The 20,103-nt window shown below is 39.6% G+C and overlaps 1 protein-coding gene across 1 annotated transcript in view; it reads right to left on the reverse strand.

Moving 5' to 3' along the window:
- VWA8 (von Willebrand factor A domain containing 8) overlaps nt 1–20,103 on the reverse strand; it is a 3,458,065-nt gene that overhangs the window by 549,582 nt on the left and 2,888,380 nt on the right. The window lies entirely within an intron of this gene.

Below are 20,103 nucleotides of genomic sequence, written 5' to 3' on the forward strand. Positions count from 1 at the left end.
AAATGAAATACTAGGCATAAATCATTAATATTGTCTTTTATTGTACTGGAGTTCCTTTCTGACTCTGCTGGAGTTTTTGAGTCTTGAAATGTAAGCAATTTCTGACTGCTACTCTAGCTGCAAGAAGCTTTTGCATTCATCTGAAATGGAAGAATTCAGGACATTTGTGTTGCTACATATATTTTATGGTTTACAATCAAAATGTTGAAATTCAGTTACACAACAGGCTCCTCCTCAAACATGGTAGGAGCGATGGTCAGAATGTCCACATTCATGTGTCCGTCCGTTAAGAAAGATGTACACAAGGCAGGGACACAAAGCATGGTTGGCAAAGGCAGCTGTCAGCATTAATATCGACAGAACATTGTCAATGTTGCTGTGTCGAATTTCAGACCTACTTAATATTTATGAGTCGAGGATATGCGTCGTGGAAACCACCGTTCGCGGTTGTAAGTTTTGAGCTTTTGATAGTAAACCATATTTTATATATATATATATATATATATATATATATATATATATATATATATGTATATATGTTATTTGACATGTTAGTTTTTTAATAGTGCTCCAAAAGTGCCTGGGACTACATGTTTTTGAGAAACACTGCCTTTGCAGTATTAGTTTTCTTTCTATATTTTTCTAAGTTCTAGGAGTATTTTATGTAGATTTTTATTTTGCTGCTGTTTTCTTTCCAGTTTCTTCACGCTAAATCCCTTTATTTAATTGTTAACTTGCTTTGTAGTTAATGAGCCATGAGCATTTTATTTCCCTAAGTCATCTGTTCATGAGTGTAGTTTATCTTGAATTGAAGTTAGCATATCCATTATCCAGTTCAGTGCATGTATGCTCAGGGCACAGACAGAGACTACAGTGATGGAATTTTTATTTTTACATTATAAAACCACTGATCTGTGACTAAATTGCTAGGAAAATATTCATCAGTCTGAAAATCAGGAATGCTGTCATCATGGGTGAAGTTTTACACTAGATTAATGTGCTGCTATTATAAGCACTTTTGATCATTTAACATTTCATAGTTATGATATTAGAGAGAAAGAGATTATGTCTCTCAAGTATACAGTTTGTCACTGATATGAGTCATGTTGTTATCATCTCATAGTCCATTTGGAGACACGGTACAGATGGTAAGGACCGTGCTCATTTCCGTATATATTTTTAGCTTGTATGACACAGCTATTTCAGGGAGAAGGATGATAAATAACAACAAACTATTCTAATAATAAAGTGAGTTGTGAAATTAGTGCAGTCTTCTTAGGTGACCCAACTACTCAAACTGTTTAAAAAAATAAATTAATAAAATAAATACATATGTAGGTGCACACACACATATGCACCTTCCACACATTGTTTATTTTCAACATAGATAATGTAACATGTCAGGAATAATAACATACTTTAAAAGACAAACTGTACATGTATAGTTGTGAGATCCTCCACTTGAGTAAATTTCCTTATATAATGCTGCCGGGAGATAACATAATGACTGCTTTAAACGATTCAAAAAGTAAGTGTCTTTTTCTTCTATTATGGAGAGTCCCTAGCTATTGCAGCTTGGTGAGAACTAGTAAAACAAGAAGCAGACTTAATGCCCCTGTGAATTAATCCTAAAGACTCAAGTTTGAAGTAAGAACATTCCAGAAGTAATTAACTAACTTCTACAAACACACCAGAATTATGAAGCAAAGTAAAGCCTTGCAGAATTATAAGTCAGCCTGCTGGCTGGAGGGCTACTACAACAGCAAGGAAGAGACCTAGAGGAAGCAGCAGCATGGAGGAGGTGAAAAAAGCTATGGAAAGTCTGGAGATGGAAAGCGAAATCTGGAGAAACATTTATTGGATATAGAGATTCAAAGTAGCGTTTAGTTGTTTGTTGAAGTCTATTTATACTAGTACACCTCCCTTATTTCCGCAGTGATGTGAGCGAGCTACTGAGGTAAGGACTTGCTTCCACCACCCTGAAACAACTGCCGCAACAGTCGATGGCCAAAAGCAAACAGGCTTTGCCTAATGCTAGGACCCCTACATTCTGTTACCGCCTGTGACCAACTACTGTATGTTTTGCTTTTCCAGCACATCACAGCGACATACCCATTACCCTTACTGCACTTCACTTCCTCTTTCTCTACTTGCAATTATCTTCAACACATTATCCTGCCCTGCTAAAAGTTTTTCTAGTCGACTAATTTATTTGTCCTTAACCCATCTTACTCCCAGTTTTAGTTTTGGTCTCTGACACATTACAGTTATTATTTCCTGTTTTTCTTATTGATGGCATTTTTACTGCAATCTATGTAATGCATACCTGTGAAGTACCCCATTCATTTTATTAGTATTTACAGTAGTACTATTAAGTCAAGCATTTAGCCTTTCCTTACTGATTCTCTTTTGGGTCACACGTGCATCTGCGACTGGGTTCTTCTCGCTCGGGATCACTCCCCTCCCCTACCTCCAAATCCCACTCACCCCCATAATCTTAAACTTATACTCCCCTTGCTCCTCCCACTCAAGCCAACCAGTCAAAACAATCTTTGTCCTACACATCACTGCTCCCTCCCCCACACATCCACAAGATCTTCATCTTTATACTATATCTTTTCTTCACACTTCAAATGCTGTCTTATTTCTACCACAACCATAACCTCCTTCTTTTAAAGTTAATACTCATCTCCCATTACATTATCACTCTCTCTTGAATTATAACTTTACTTCCAAATCCTAACTACACACACACTACAAATCAACATCATGCCCTCCTCAACACAAACACTCATAATTTCCCTTTCTTTTGCTTTTGAATTCCTGCTTCAGAAAAGTATCATACATCCCCTATCAATTCCCACCTTACTGCAATATCATCCACAGCTATTCCTCATAATACAAATTGTTTTGCAAACATATCACCAAGTCTACTTTAACTATATTATTCTAAACTCATTAAGTCACAATTTTACATAATAAAACCCTCTTTTATACTCAAACAATTGTCCATCTACTTTTCATTTATCTCCTTCTCTGACGATGTTCACCCCAGTCTAGGTCAAACCACTACTTCTGACCTCCCCTTTACCTCTATAAACTCCATCACACAGCAAAAATCTGAAATTCAGTACCTTCAATTTTTGCAGCATTTATATAAAAATCTCAGAATTTCATGCTTGGGTAAGCATTACATACTTCTGATTTCTTTGTTGCCACAGAAACCTGGCTTCAACCTAATATAAAAGATGTTGAAATACTCCCACAAGGATACATGAAAAGGGGAGTGGTGGTGGTACTGCCTTATTTTACAAATATCACTTCACCATTACAAATTATTTTGGCCACATCCCCAAATTTGATAAAGCTGAACTACTCATAACTGTCCTAAACATAAACAATTCAAACAACCTATATATAGTTGTCATTTACATCCTCTCCATCTCAAATCATCCCCATACTTGAAAACATCCTAACATGGATTACTACAAATATCTATCTCTTATGAAACAATCATTCTTGGTGACATTAACATAAAATGGCTAGCTTTTACATCTGCTTGTAACATTCCCTACAAGGCTTGATAAAAATACCATACAACGGTCAACCTTAGATTGGATCCTGGTATCTGATCCAAGCAAGTATACACAAACAGGTACCCTTCCAAACACTCTTAGTGATCACCTGCCGTCATATACCATTAGAATATCAAAACATGCTCCTAGTAGACATTTATACAAGACAATCCGTAACCTAACAAAATTTAACATACAGACCTTTTTAAACATATTAAAATCTATTAATTGGACTACACTCAAAAGCCTTCCTCTTGATGAAGCTGTAAATCATTTTAATACCAAATTCCTAACCATTCTATACAGCTTAGCTCCTACTCGAACAAAAAGAATCAAAGTCAATCACACCCCATGGCTATCATGTGCCACCAGACAATTAATGTCTCTAAGAAACAAAGTATGGAATGAATGGCAAAAATCTAAAAACCCTGTCAAATTACTATATTACAAACAACTTAGAAATAAAGTCAAAAACCTTATCATCACTGACAAAAAAATTCTACAGCAACCGGCAATCTAACGCCTCTTGTAACAGCAAATAATTTTGGTTATCAATCAACTCGCTTCTCAAACCAGGCACAAAACAAAATCTAAGCTCTCACCCTGATAAATCTCTTAGTGAAACTGCTACACTCTGTCACTTCATTGACAGTATCTCCAACCTAGTGTCAAACAATACCCATGCTCTACCTTCTGTACCCTGTACAATAAATACTGACTTCACTCCATGTCCCACTGCTACAGCTCTTACCTTTTCACTCTACCCAGTCTCTACCAACCTAGTAAAGAAACTTCTACTGAAGCTCAAACCTAGTTCAACCTCTGCAGTTAACCTTCCTGCAGAATACCTCAAGCTTGCTGCAGACACCATAGCTTACACAGTAAGTTCTTATCAAAAGATCAATCTCGGAATCATATGTCCCACACATCTGGAAAAAGGCATACGTTATCCCACTCCACAAAGGAGGCAATTCATCTGATATATCCAACTTCTCCCCATTGCTATCCTGTCGGCTTTGTCCAAAATACTTGAAAAAATGTATCCATATACAACTGACTAATTATCTTGTACATAATTCATTACTGTCCCCAGTATAGCATGGCTTCAGACCACATCACAGCACTTCAACCGCTCTCTTATCCTTCATGGATACCATAAATTATGCTAGAGATTCCAGTTAACTTCTTTCTGCACTGTTTCTAGACCTCTCTAAAGCATTTGGTACAGTCCCTAACACCAAGTTATTATACAAACTTTTCTTTCCTGGTCTCACATCATCCTCCCTTGCGTGGTTCACAAGTTACATATCACAGATAGATACTTTAATGCATTTAAAAGAATAGTGTGCAATTCAGTTTTATTTAAAGACAGCCGTTTCAATTTTTTATGGATAAAAGATAAAGTTTTCTGAAAGCATAGAAGCTGTTTTTCACATCTGGGACAGGAACAGACATAAGAAAAGAACAGACAGCAAACAGTGTAAGTGGGAACACAGGCTTTAGCATTCACTTTACATGGGTAACCTTACCCTTAGTTAGGTAATGCCTTTGGGTGGAGCTGTCAATGGGGGGATGAGGGCAACTGTTCCTATCTGGAGAGTTAAACTTAATGTTTTGAAGATGTACATTGTGTGTGTCTTTGTTCTACATTACTAGGGGATGGGGATATTTTGAAAATGTATTAAGTTTTTTTGTTTGAAGGTTTTCATTAAAACAAAACGTCTTCAAAAACATGACATAATTTCAAATTGATATGAAAAGAAACAACTGTACAAAAGATCAGCCAGCCTAACAGTGTGAGCAAGTAACACAAAAGTTGGAAATACACATTCAAAAAACTGTCATGTACAATAGGTGGAAAAATAGCTCTTTATCATAATGGCTACACTATACATATTACTTGGAATGCAAATAGGCTTATGGGTATAGACCAAAAGGAAAGAGTACTAAATTATATTAAGAAATGCAGAGTGCAAATGCTGCAGAATGCACTTCTGGAAAGAAATGAGCATGTGAATTTGAGAAAGAAAGGATTTCACAATGTATATTCAGCAGAATATCATGGACAAAGAAAAAACGAGTAATCATACTAACTGCTAGAGGGGATCTAATCGTGATATAACAGGAAAAAAAGACAATAATGATAGATTTGTGGTAGTAAAGTGCTACTGGCAAGGGAGGAGGTATTACATCAGCATGCATTTATATTCAACCCAAAACTGGTATTATGGAGCTTAAGAAAATTTTGGGAGAAATAATTAGCTTTAAGCAGGGAATATAACTTATAGGCATGGACTGGAAATTGATTTTCCATAGGGCGGATGTATTAGGTTGAATTTAGAACATACGCTGTTGTTAAAAAAAAAAGATAATTAGTAGGGCATACAAAATATTGCATGATAACTATAAGACCTTTTTAGAAGAGGTTAGAAAAAATTGGAAGAGAAACTGGAAAATCAATTTACAAGAGAACAATTGGAGGACATATATATTGCTCCCAAGTATGCAGCAAAGTCCAGTAGGTTTAGGATCTTTGCTTTAAAGTGTTTGCATAGGTAGTTTTACACCCCAAGCAGACTTCACAGAATTCTTCTTCAGGTAGATAGCAAATGGTGATGTGATGGGGAAGAAAGAGGTAACTGGGAACGTGTTTTGGGAATGTAATAAGCTGGCAGATTTTAAAAACAAAGTACTTTGTCAGAAATATTGGGTGAGCAAATGGCTGTAAAATAAGGATATTTTTTTTTAGCTGGAACACAGGATCTGAGTTGCCTAGACATAGTAAGGCCTTATTAAGTTTAATCTTCTTTTGTCTGCCAAAGAAGCATTTACTAGAAATAGAAATCAAAGTCTAAACCCACTCTATTTGAAGTACTGAATATTATAAAAAGATAAAAGAACTGGAGGAGGGATTTTTAGAAAAGGGAACCAGCAAGTCACAAGGAAATAAGTGGAGATTGAGGGAACAATACATGCAGAATACTGTTTAGACAGAGGAAAAAAAAAAGTTATGTACTCACCATAACATTCCATGTGAGTTGTTTATCTTGCCTTTATTCTCACTGATGGGTTCGGAGCCAATCCTCGGCTCCGACACGGCCGCTAGCAAAGCTCAAGGTTTACCAGTAGCTCAAGACCAAGCTCCTTATCCCATGATGCACTGCTGGAATTACCTCAGATCTTGTTTGCTGCATGTATATATAACCCTGTAAGGGGTGCACTCCCCAAGAAAGAAGAAGAAGTATTGAACAACCAGGATGATACTAGCCTCTAGGTCAACTGTCAGCCAGGAGGGGGATGGAGGGAGGGACGTGAGAATAAAGCCGAGATAAACAACTTACATGGAACATTATGGTGAATACATAACTTCTTTATGTGAAGTTGTTAAATCTCGCCGTTTATTTTCACTGACGGGTAGCGTTTCTAGCACCCACAATCCTGGGTGGCTCAAGAGGGAGTACATTTTTGAGGACCGTAGAACCAAAAGAAGACCTGTCCCTGGAGGCCTTATCCACTTTGTAATGAGTGATAAAAGTATGAGGCTTAGACCAAGTGGCTGCAGCACAAATGTTATCAAGGGGCAATTTGGCTTGAAAAGCAGAAGACGTAGAAACGACTCTAGTTGAATGAGCCTTTACTTTGTGTGGCAAAGGTTGCATGAACAAATGAGATACAATCCGATAACCATTTTGAAAGGGTTGTTTTAGCTACTGGTCTATCTTTTCTTGCCTCTGAAAAGGATACAAAAAGTTGATCTGATTTCCTAATATCCTTAGTTCTATCAAGATAAAATCTGAGCTGTCTGTGCACGTCAAGTTTGTGCAGCATGTATTCTAATTTTTTGGAATGGCTGGGAAAAAAGACTGGCAACTCAATGACCTAATTGATATTAGACTCAGAACAGACTTTAGGCAAAAATGAGGGGTTTGTTCTGAGAGATACTCTATCAGCGTGGAAAATCATATAAGGAGGTCTGATAGATAATGCTTGAAGTTCTGACACTCTGCTGGCAGAAGTAACGGCCACTAGAAAAATAGTTTTCCAGGACAAAAATTTGCGATCACAAGATGATGCTGGTTCGAAGGGGGGAAGAATTATTTGAGATAGCATAAAATTCAAATTCCAAGGAGAATAAGGGGTTTTGACAGGAGGCCTCATGTGAAAAACACCTTTGAGAAAAACCTTAGATAACTTATGGGCCATAATATTTAACCCATCCAATCCAAGGTGGAAATTAGATATGGCAGCTAACTGAACCTAAACTGTGGCAGCTGCTGCTCCTTCCTTAAAAATCATCATCAAAAACTCTAGAATGGATGACAAAGGAGCTCGGAAAGAGTAAATTTTTTGTAAGGTGGCCCAGATGGAGAACCTTTTCCACTTACTAAGATATAGTTTTCTGGTGGATGGCTTATGAGAAGACAATAGAATTTGTCTTGTGTCACCTGAGAGGGAATAAAGCCTGGCTATTTGGGGAAGTGGATCAGCCAAGCAGTCAGCTTTAGAGACTGCAGTGAAGGATGGAGGTCCCCTGACGGGTGTGTCAGGAGGTCTGGAACTGGGTCCAGGATCCATGGATCCTCCAGCAGATAATGGTGAAGAAAAGGGAACCAAATCTGTTGAGGCCAATGGGGGGCTATAAGGATAACAGTCCTTCCCAGTGACTTTGCTTTCTGTACAAACATGGGTATCAATGGAATTGGAGGGAATGCATATAGGAGACCCGGAGGCGAATGATGTACGAGTGCGTCTCTCGGGGGAAGTCCTGGAGGTGGTATCAGGGCAAAGTAGCTTCTGCATTTGGTATTGATGTGACTGGCAAAGAGGTCGCAACAAGGCTGGCCCCATTTGCAGAAAATCATGTCCGCAATGTGTTGGTTGAGAGACCACTCGTGAGGCAACATGATTGCCCTGCTCAGCTTGTCTGCTATCATGTTGGATTTCCCCAGGATGTGCGTTGCTAACAGAAAAAGCTGGGATGACACAGCCCATTGCCATACCCTGAGGGCTTCTCGACAAAGGGGGTAAGACTTGGTTCCGCCCTGTTTGTTCAAGTACCAGGCCACTCACATGTTGTCTGTCTGAATTGCAATTGTCCCTAGAGGAAGAGAGTCCTGAAAGTACTGCAACGCCGGAAGTACTGCTCTCAACTCCAGAACACTGATATGCAGATGTGACTCTTGATCCGTCCATATACCTTGGGCCGTCTTTCCCTGAAAATGCCCCCCCCAATCAGGGAAGCATTCGCAGTCACAGTGGCTACTGGGGGGGGGGCAAAAAGGGTCATCCTAATGTGACATGAAGAGACGTCAACCACCACCGAAGGTCCCTCTTGCAAGAGTTTGTGATGAGAATCATATGGTTCATTGGCAATTTCTGGTAAGACCATTGAGCGAACAGAAGCCATTGAAGAATTCGCATATGCATCCTTGTGAGTGGAATGGCTAGAATTGCTGCCGCCATCAAACCTAGTACCTTCAAGACCTCTGTGGCTGTAGCTTTGTTCTTTGACACCAATGAGTTGACGTGTTGGCGAAGAAGTGAGACCCCTTCGACTGGAAAACGTAGAGTGGTGGTTGAGGTATCTAACTCTGCTCCTATAAAGATGGTATGCTGCGATGGCGACAAGGCAGACATTTCGAAGTTGACTGTAATGCCTAAGTGGTTGCAGAGTATCAGAGTAGATTCTGTGCATGGATCAATTGATGCCTGGTGGTGGTGGTAAGGAGCCAATCATCTAAGTATGGAAATATCTGGAATCCTAGTCACCTCAGATGAGCCGTGACTACTGCCATGCATTTGGTGAACACTCTGGGGGCTGTAGTGAGACCAAAGGGCAGGGCTCAAAACTGGTAGTGATTGGCTCCCAGCAGGAAATGCAGGTGATCTCTGGAGTAAAAAAGAAGAAAATAATGCACCAGGATAGCACACAGCAGACGTTTTATTCACAAAAAATACAGAGATGGTGAGCGCTTTCGCAACTAGCGTTGCTTCATCAGACAATATTCAAAGGCAACCAAATGCTTAAATAAGTAAATGAAAGACCAATCAATTAATCAATTAACAGTGGCCAATAATATGAAAGCATTAAACTTCAAACTCTGACTACTAAATATATAAAATAAGAATAAAACTAAGTACATAGAAGAAATGCATATAGAAATATAAAAAACAATATAAAAGGGTAAAAACATTGTTATATAAACATTATATTTACTTTATATAAAAGTTGCTATATAACCTGAACAACTGATACACCATATTGAATCTAAATAACTAAAAGCCAACTATAACTTCATTTAATGCTTAAGGTGTCTAGCTTTCAAAAAAGGAATCAAAGAGGTAGTGGCATTCAGACCAGGATACTTTTCAGCATTAAGCTTCAAAATCCACTTTTGTTCATGTCCCTCTGTGAGTAAACCATCTAATGCTCTAGCTAATCATGTTATGTCTAATGGTCGTTCTCATTCCTTTAAGTTTTTTTGTTTTGCAACATATCCATAGGAATCTTAGAGGTGGGGATATAGAAAACATCTCCAGTCCCCTGTTTTCTTTGGAACCAAAAAGAATCTTGAGTAAGTTCCAAATCCTGCTTGGTCTGCTGGGACTGGCTGGATGACTCTTTGTTTCTAGCAACTTGCGGACCACTATAGTTGCTTATCCCCTGAAACTGGGTGGAACATCTGGGATTCTGTTGACAGGAGTGGGAGGGGAAGAGAACGGTATGAAATACCCTCTGGAAATGATGCTTTGTACCCAGGTATCAGATGTTATGCTTAGCAAGGCTTCTGGGTACAAAGATAAGTGACCCCCAACTGCCTCCAGAGCCGGACAGCCGGGTCTCCTTTCAGGAGCGCTGGTAGGGCTGACCAGAGAACTGGCCTCTGTCACCCTGCTGTTGCGGACCCCCCCTGCTGCACGGGTGGCGTCTTCCATTATAACCCCCTCCTCTGCCTCTAGAGGGGGTTTCGTCACATGTGTCCTGAAAGGCTCCCTGGGCTTTTCAGAACCACATCTTTCCGCCCTTAGGCCCTTGGGATAGGGCCGAGTAGGGGTAGAAAAATGGACTCTGACGGCAGATAGAGTATTTCCTTCCTGCTCACACCTGGTTAGAGTTTCCTTTACCTTGGGCCCAAACAGGGATGAGCCATCAAATGGGGTGTTGATAAAGGAAGACTTGAAAGGCTCCGCAAAGGAACAGAGACGCATCCAGGCTTGTTTACGCAAAGCAATGCCTGAACTTGCGGCCCTACTCGAACCATCAGCTGCGTAAGATATGAGATGCATGGACGAGTTCACAATCGAGTTTAGGGTAGCGAGATGGGTGGTAACTTTGTCGGCAATCCCCTACCATACCCTGGAGAGCATCTCGTAGCTCCTTCAGGAGATCTCTTTGTAGTCTGGTAAAATGGGTTAAGTAGTTTAATGATCGAAGGGAAAAAGTCGCTGAACTAAAAATGCGTTTCCCATATCTATCCATGATCCTGGCATCTCTGTTAGGAGAATGGATAGATGAGGACGTCTCAGAAGTTTCTTTTTTGGTGTCTGCTGCCACCACATCAACAGGCACTCCCTTAGTCAAAAAAGCTTTGTCCATGGGGGCTTCCGAGGGACAGGTTCCATGGCCTCCGGAGACACCCACGCCTTACGAGAGATCAGGTCCATGAGCTCATCATAAGGCGGAGACACCCAAGAGGTGGAAGGTTGAGACCCGAAAGCCTTCAAAAGCACTGACTCATCCTCAGTAGGGCTTTTGAACTGCCAACCACCCCTCTGATTAAGGATCTCTAATATCTCCGCAAAGGAGATATCCTCAGAGGGGGATCAAGGGGACCCTTCTGACTCATCCAAGTCAGTGTCAGATGTCAAAGACTCCTGTGGGGAGTCCAAGTGCCTCCTCTTGCACAGTCTCTTCCTGGGTACCTCCTCAGTGGGGGCTTCTGGGGAGGTCTCAGAAGAGCAGGGGGTGCCCTGTGGGGCTACTTGATGCTCAGGGTCTCTACGCTTGGGTTGAACAGTAGAAGCAGGAGCGGACACAAGCACTTGAGGGGAGGAGGAAGCCAGACCTGATGCTGATGATGTCTTTGGAGACAGGACTCTCCTCATGGCATCAAACACACCATGACTCCGATGAGAAGGGACAGATGGATCTGGAGGGACTGTCGGATCCTCCCGCATCGAGGCCATGGGCTCTGAGCCCGTGGTAGAAGCCGAGCTCATCCGAGCCGAAGCCCCGAGAGGAAGAGTCGGCACCAAATCGGTACGAATATCCTCTCCGGACCCGACAGGAGAGTGTCGGCTCCTAAAGTCCCCAGTCGGCACCGAGGACGTCCGAGTAGATGGAACCGATAACACCGGAGCAGGTCTCGGTTCCACAGGCTCAACAACCCTCAGGTCGGCCACCTCCAGCTCCGAAAGTCCGGTACGGCTCGGAGGAGGAGCAGTCAAGTCCGGGGTAATGGTCTTCGGTTCCGACGGAGGCATCGGAGCCAACAACAATTTGGCAAGGCCTGGTGCTTGTAAAATCTTCTGCACCAACCGGTCCATATCCAGATCTGAGAGGCTGACAGAAGACTTCGAGGAGTGCACCAAAGGTGCCGACTGAAGCAGAGGAGATGAGGGAATCTCAGAAACTGGCTCCAAATCTGTGATCTGGTTCTGAACGGAAGGGACACTCGGTTCTGAAGGCAGTGGAACCGATGACCCTACACCCTCCTTTTTTAGCCTTTTTAGATAACTTGGAGTCACCTGAAGATTTGGATGACTTAGAGGATTTACTACCGCCATCCTGGTCACCCAGTGCTTCTGAGAAGGGGTGCTGAAGTAAGCCCCTATCCAATTTCCTCTTCCTCTCTAAAAGTACCTTGGAAGAGAAGGAGTGACAGATGCTACAAGAGTCTTGGAGGTGTAATGCCCCCAGACAATAGACACACTGAACGTGCCTGTCAGTGACTGACATTTTTTGTCCACAATCCGGACATTTTTTGAAGCCAGATTTAGGATGTTGCTTCTCTTTCTCTTCAGACATCCTAAATTTAAACAAATAGAAAAAAACACACTCTAAGCAACTATTAGCTACTGAAATAACTACTGACTAAGAATTTAAATACAAGGCCAACACTACTAGGCCAACTGCTAACTAGAAACACTTCTATGGGAAAAACAAAACCAACACAGGGCACTTATCTAAATCTATACATATATATATATATATATATATATATATATATATATATATATATATATAAACTATCCTAACAAGAATGAAAGTCAAGAAAAAGTTTTTAAAACTTGCGAATAGAAGAATCTTTCCAATAAAATTGGTCCAAGCAATTTGGAACACTGAGATCTGTGCCACGGCAAACTAGATCAGAGGTAATTCCAGCAGTGCATCATGGGATAAGGGGCTTGGTCTCAAGCTACTGGTAAACCTTGAGCTTTGCTAACGGCCGTGTCGGAGCCGAGGATTGGCTCCGAACCCATCAGTGAGAATAAACGGTGAGATTTAACAACTTCACATGTGAGGTTTAAGGGAATGCAGGCATTCAGCAATTTATGTACGGCTGGATTTTTGATTATTATAAAAAACCAAGATATTTGATGTATAATGTATGTAAATGGAAAAATGTTAATGTGGTTTGCTTTCTTTTCTGTTAATATATGTCTGCCTATGTCTTAAGTGATAATTTAATAACAGTATCTAAAAAAAAAAAAAAAGACTGTCCTTCACTATCACGGAGCCTGGCAGACTAGACAACTAGCCTGCAGCTTTAAGAGAATGTGCAGATGAATAACTAGGTTACAGCTTCACACATTTTGCACAGACATTCTTAAACTATGCAGCTGAAATGGTAGCAGCCCTTGTATAATGTATCCTGAGGTATACATAATTTTATCATTTTGTCCAAGAGATGATGACTCTTTACTAAGTGCAAGAGCTCTAACTGTGGGTCAACAAAACTCTGACAAATAATGTACAACTTCAAAACAAAACAAAACAAATGGAGAACTCACTGTAATACAATTACAACCTTTTTGCATGGGGACTTCACCCTCTTGCACCCCCTACAGCTTTACTTCTTATACATATTAACTCTCAGCTCACTGTAGTTCACAGAAGACGGAGGATGCTCTGACATACTTTGACAACCTCAGACTTGGTATATAATTGCAAGCACAATCTTACTCTTACAAAGCTTACAATTACAGTCTTCAGAATATCAAGGATAACTCAAGCATAGCAATATAATGGAAAAGTCACTTTAACATACTGGGTGAACATATCAGAGAACCCTTACTTGCTCTTCATGAGACAGACAAAAGTGATCAGATTTCCTTATGACTCTGGTTTTGTCTGCAGGTCACTTCTATTTCTGCACATCCAATGGTAAGAATATTGTTCCTTATTCTCCTGCTATTAGAAGAAGATAGAAAGCTGCACATGCTGGTTTCAGGTCAAAAAGCATCTCCTCCCATAAGAAGGAAATCAGAATGAGCTTTATCAAGTCATCTTTAAAAGAGGACAGCCTGAGTTGTCATCCAGAGTTTGCTGTCACAGCATCAGCATGGTCAAAGCTACAATAAGCTATGGAAATCCCATTAAAAAAGACATTACAAGGGACTATTTCAAATATTCCTTGACTACAGAATCAGGAAGATCTGTCAGCTTTTCCAGAGACTCTTACAGAAGGAAGGCTGAAAACTGTTACATATAAGATGGATATTTAAGGGATGTAAAGCCCAAAGTGGCATAGCAGAATACCCCCTAGCCCACCCTATCAAGCTTTGGATTTTTCATTTCACATTAGACAATTGCTGTGTGAAAAAAAATGCTGTGCTCTCTTGATTTACTGGCACTGGGATGCTAAAAATAAAATGCGTTGCCTTCTCTGGGACCAATGCTAGACATGAGCAATTGCATAAGCAATGGTGTTGAGATGTTTAGTTAGAATGTTAGTCCACTCCAACAGGGATTGTACATGACACAAACCTTCTTAGGATCACGTAGATACAAATCTGGATTCTTCGAGACTGCATAAATGCCATCCTTCAATACAGTCTCCATAGGAAGGATGACAGGGGTTTCCTCATTTGTCTGCTTCAATTATTAGTTTAGTTTTTGGACTGGAAAAAGGCAAAAGAGGTATAGGCCAGTATATGTAGGACCTCTTGAAAGTACAGTTTGCAAGAACGTACCATAACAGCAGATGTCCTACTTTTCACTGTTGCAGTATTCTATACAAAAGGGGATATTCTGCCAAGGATAGCCATATGTCCAGCCAGCACACCAAAGCCTTGGGTCCTTCCAAGTGCCATATGTCAGATGTATGTCTTATGTCCGAGGCACAGTGGCGGCTGGTGACTTCAAATCAAAGGGGGGCTGCAGGAGACAGCTGAATGGGTGTGGTCAAGGGGAAGGGGTGTGGCCAACTAGAAAGGGGAGGAGCTGTGCTCAAAACCACAAAAATTAACTTTAATTAAATACACTGCCCTGGGTGGCAAACCATCATTATGAGAGTCCAATCAAGACAAAAATAAGTGTAGAAGAATAAAACTATTTCAATGCATTGGCTGCATGACAGCTTACTTAATATCTAGATGGAAACAAAAGGTTGTGAGGCATGAAAAAATAAATTACTTTTTAAATACATTACTGGAATGCCAGTCAAAATCAAGTACAAGAAAAACCAGAAGCACTCAACTGAAACCACTTCTCCTTGCACTGCAGTTCTAATTATAATTTATATTCAGCTTTATTAAAGTACCAAGTAGCATGCTGAACGTAGAAATCTCTGTGATGCCCCCACTTGTAAAAATGTTTTTTATCCAAAAAAGACCTGCTGCCTGACAACTATCTACTTGTTTCATGGGAAAACATGTAAGTAAAAAATGAAAAGCAAACAAGAAACAAGCTCAAGATACATTGCTTAAAGGATTACTGTACAGGTTATGGACCACACATGATTGGCATTCTGTTTAGTTTAAGGGTAAAGTCTGTAGAGATGACTGGAAGTCTCCAACAAGTGTAATGAGCTTTTTAAAATAATGGAATCCTGTCCTTTAATACCCAAGGCTTATACATTATCTAGTCAAGTATTCTCTGCATGGCAACAGCAGAAAGGCTTTCAATGTTGGCAATTCTTTAACAGTATGCTTATTAAAGCTTACTTGCATCTTACGATCTCAGACAAGCTTACCTTATGGTCATTAAAGCATTGCTACTTAAACACAGAGCAACAGGCACTTTGAGTAATAAGCATAAATCAACAGTACAAAAATATGACAGAAACCAGACCTTTCTGCAAAATCAAGGACAGATGAAAGCCACTGTAGTACTTGTGTCTACCTTGGATGGGGGGGGGACACACTGCACATTTACACTGCATAACTACTCCTTGCCTTGCTTGGACACATCCAGAGTCACTACATGGTGGAGTGGGGTGCAACAAGTATGTCACAATTTGAAATGTCTCTGGCTGACTGTGATGGCCCTGACACATTTGTCATACCTCTCAACCTCAGAGCAAGAAATCTAGACAAAGCCATACACAGAAGTGGGACAAATGCCCAAAAATAAGGACAATTTTTAAATATTGCTCTAATAAACTTAGAAAGATAACAGAATAGGTCTTGCATTAGTATGACTTTTCTGAAGGGTATAAAATCTGAAACTCAAATGTCTGTCATTATTTTCTAACTTCAGTCTTTAGTGATTTGTCACTAATTTGCCAAAAAACACAATTTTATGAAAAATGGACCAAATGTGATGCAAAAATATAAAATAGCCACACAATACAGCTGGGAACCTGTCAAAGAAGGGACACTTTAATATTAGTACTGCTAACTTGAGCAGCTGACAAAATAAATGAATCTACATGCATTTCAAGTACTGCTAACTTGAGCAACTAACAAAATAAAAGAATCTACATGCATTTCAAGTAATCTATAACTTTGATTATTACAGTTATTTCTTAATTGTAAACCCTCCATGTTTTCTTTCAAAATTACTATTTTGCGGAGGGATTATTAGGGGGAAGAGCAACATTTTTTTCCAAAATCGGGGACAGTTGAGAGGTTGGCTATGCCTAATTCTATAAAGCAATTTATTTGCATGTACCTCTCAACCTGTTAATGCAGTAAATCTGAACAAGGCCAAATATATTGGGGGGACATATAAACAGTACTAAAAATTGCTCTTGTATAAATTGAGACAGTTGATAGAATAACAGTTCTTACTTTAGCATGCATTTTTCTGAAGGTTATGAAGTCTGAAACTCAGTGTATCATTATTTAGTGACTTAATTTCTAAATGATTTGCCAGAAAACTACAAATTTTATGAAGAACAAACCAAAAATAAGAAGCAAAAATCTATTCATTCTTTGAAAATCTGGACAGTTGGGAGGTATAGTTTAGCTGGGCCTGTCTGAGTTTGCTGCCCTTCCCCCCTGACAAAATCATGGTTGAATGGAGCCTCTGCAGCCATTCCAATGAACCATTACTTGGCTATTTCACTCCATTTACCATAAACACTAGTGTGCATACTGCTTTACTTCTATGATGAGTTGGACTTCATTTGAAAGTTTTATTTTGTATTTTACAGCACAAACACTAAGTCATCTACTAAACAAAGCAATGCAGTCTCACAATGAAAACTTAGCATTAAAACTTCTCTGCTCTTGAAACTCACATTCATTGAAACAGCACTGAAACCCACATTCAAAGAAAATACATTTTGCCAGTGGCAGATAAAGATTAATTGTGTGCTGTTTTCAAATCATAGGCCCCTTGCATATGAAACATACATGTGCTCTTTGATACACCTTCCTCATTCTACTAAATTATATTCCTTGTACAATATATTACAGTTGTTAGAGGGTGTTTTAAATTTGTTTTGAACATTTTTCCAGTAAGCAATGAAACAAAATGCATGCACCCATAATGACAAAACTGCCCAGTTCAGAACATTTATCATAAAAGTCTACAAAGACTTCCACAGTCCACCATTATCAGTAAATATGCACAATTCTACAGTCCACCATTATCAGTAAATATGCACAATTCTACAGTCCACCATTATCAGTAAATATGCACAATTCTACAGTCCATTATCAGTAAATATGCACAATTCTACAGTCCATTATCAGTAAATATGCACTATCTCTGAAGAAGTAAAAGTCATCTAAATAATTCCACATTAAAGAAATCTGTAACTAATGAAGAGGTTGCTGCTAGCAAACACCTTTATATTTTATGGTTTCATCGAAAAATAAAGTGTCTGTTGCCCCTCTGGAATAAATTGCCTATATTACATTAAAAAATGATAAGCTAGTAATATTGCAAGAGGAAATAGATGGCAAACTGATAACGGACTCATAGTTAGTATCTTCACCAAGGAGAACATTCTCAGTATGGCAGGATACTCCCCTTGTGGGAGTAGAACCCAGAGCCTTCTGCATCAAAGGCAAGTACACAACCTGTTGTGCTATTAACAAGGCAAACCAACATCACTTAAGCAACACTAAACTTCTGTTCCCCTGCAGCTCTCAGCTTTTTGTAAAATCTACTTAATACTCAACTTCACAGCACAAGAAAACTGGAAAAAGCCAAAATGTATTGGGGGGGGGGGTCAAAAGCCCAAAAACCAGGGACACAAACATTGCTTGTATAATCTTGGAAAGTTGCTAGAACCATACATTTTACTGCCAAGCTCCCTGTGCAAAACAGTCAGAGCAACATACCACTACGCCAAATCAGCTGCTTTGTAAAAGAGGAAGACTGAAACTTAAATGGCTATCATTTAGTGAATTCAGTTCTCACCATAGCTGTCAACCTCTTAGTACAAAACATCTGGACAAACCCAGTAAGGAGGGAATACAGCCCTCAAACATTCAGTGAATTCAGTTCTTGCCATAGCTGTCAACCTTAGCACAAAAAACCTGGACGAAGCCAATAATGGGGGAATACAGTCCCAAAAATAGGGACAAATTTCAAATATTCATCTTATAAACTTAGAAAATTGCTAGAATAAAAGGTTGTGTTACGGTTGTGTTACTATGTATTTTCTGAAGAACATGAAGTCTGAAATTCAAATGCCTGTCAATTTTACTGCTGACAGAATAAAAACAATTTTCAGCAGAGACCCAGGGAGAAATACTGCAGACACGCCTTTGTAAATGACAGGGCACCAGAGCAAATCCACACAAATACAGGGAGGAGATGCAGACTCCACACAGAAGGCACCCCAGCCAAGAATTAAACCAGAAAACCTATAGCTGTGAGGCAACAATACTACCACTGCACCATCAAATATGCAAGGACTTAAACATTCAGAAACCTGAAGTCTGAAATTCAAATGCCTGTCAATTTTATTTAACATTTGTTAATCAGGACAGTCTGACTTGGAACAAAAAAAAAAATTTCAGCAGAGGCCCAGGAAGAAATAATGCAGACATGTCTTTGTAACATGGGAGGACACAAAAGCAAACCCACACAAACACAGGGAGAAGATAAAGACCCCACAAAGAAGGCACCCCAGCCAAGAAGCAAACCTGAGAACCTGCAGCTGTGAGGCAACAATGCTACCACTGCACCATCAAATATCAAGCATTCCAACATTTACAAACCACAGATATTATGAGGAACAGATCAGATCAAATATGAGGCAAAAATCTGCAGTTTTTTATTTTACAAATGGTGGTGGGTAGGGAATTCAGGTCTTTAACACCTGCATACAAGGTACAAGGTTCAAGCCTGAGGTATTCCCTACCACACACACACACACACACACACACACACACACACACACACACACACACACACCTGTAGTAGCAAACCACAAAAACTAAATATACTGCACTGGGTGCCAAACAGTCATTATGAGAGTCCAATCAAGACAAAATGAAGTGTAGAAGAATAAAAATATTTCAATGCATTGGCTGCATGACAGCTTAATATCTAGATGGAAACAAAAAGGTTGTGAGGCATGAAAAATAAATTACTTTTTTAAATACATTAATGGAATGCCAGTCAAAATCAAGTATAAGAAAAACAAGCAGCACTCAACTCAAACCACTTCTTGCACTGCAGTTCTAATTATAATTTATATTCAGCTTTGTTAAAGTAACAAGTAACATGCTGAAAGTAGAAATCTCTGATGCCCCCACTTGTAAAAATGTTCCTTATCCAAAAAAAGACCTGCTGCCTGACATCTACTTGTTTCATTGGGAAAACATGATCAAAGTAAAAAATGAAAAGCAAACAAGAAATAAGCTCAAGATACATTGCTTAAAAGGATTACTGTACAGGTTATGGACCACGCGATTGGCATTCGGTTTACGGGTAAAGCCTGCAGAGATGACAGGAAGTCTCCAAGTGTAATGAGACTCTTAAAATAATGTAATTCTGTCCTTTATTACAAATACTGGCATATGCATTTCTATACCCAAGGCTTATACATTATCTAGTTAAGTATTCTCTACATGGCAACAGAAAGGCTTTCAATGTTGGCAATTCTTTAACAGTATGTTT

The sequence above is a fragment of the Protopterus annectens genome, chromosome 5.part0, assembly GCF_019279795.1.
Source record: "Protopterus annectens isolate FY-2018-M chromosome 5.part0, PAN1.0, whole genome shotgun sequence".
In the NCBI taxonomy this organism is placed as follows: domain Eukaryota; kingdom Metazoa; phylum Chordata; order Ceratodontiformes; family Protopteridae; genus Protopterus; species Protopterus annectens.